This window comes from Pterocles gutturalis, unplaced genomic scaffold (assembly GCF_000699245.1).
Source record: "Pterocles gutturalis isolate BGI_N339 unplaced genomic scaffold, ASM69924v1 scaffold30879, whole genome shotgun sequence".
Classification (NCBI taxonomy): Eukaryota; Metazoa; Chordata; class Aves; order Pterocliformes; family Pteroclidae; genus Pterocles; species Pterocles gutturalis.
Window position 1 is genome coordinate 1,240 of NW_010136722.1, and position 321 is coordinate 1,560.

Below are 321 nucleotides of genomic sequence, written 5' to 3' on the forward strand. Positions count from 1 at the left end.
CAATGCTGACACCAAACCGCGGATGCTGATGGTCTCCTTCCCTCCAGGGCCCCCCAGGACACATCCAGGGAGTGGAAGGCAGCGCTGATTTCTTGGTGAGAACTGCCATCATCCCTTCAGCACATCTCTGCAGGCTAACAGCAGCTGGAAGAGTGTTTGCTGCCCTGGCCTGAAATACAGCCACCAGTATAGTTGGGTAACTGGGGGCTGGTAGAGTGGGGAGGAACAGAGCCCCCGGCCGAAACGATGCTGCGAGCAGTGGGTCCCCTGTGTCACTGCCCAGCCCCGCTTCGCCGCATGGCATGGGAGCCCATCCTTCCA

At 60.1% G+C, this 321-nt stretch overlaps 1 protein-coding gene across 1 annotated transcript in view; it reads left to right on the forward strand.

Moving 5' to 3' along the window:
* LOC104468330 (collagen alpha-2(IX) chain-like) overlaps positions 1-321 on the forward strand; it is a gene marked incomplete at both ends in the record, with an annotated part of 6,522 nt that overhangs the window by 755 nt on the left and 5,446 nt on the right. The gene's annotated exons all lie outside the window — the stretch shown is intronic.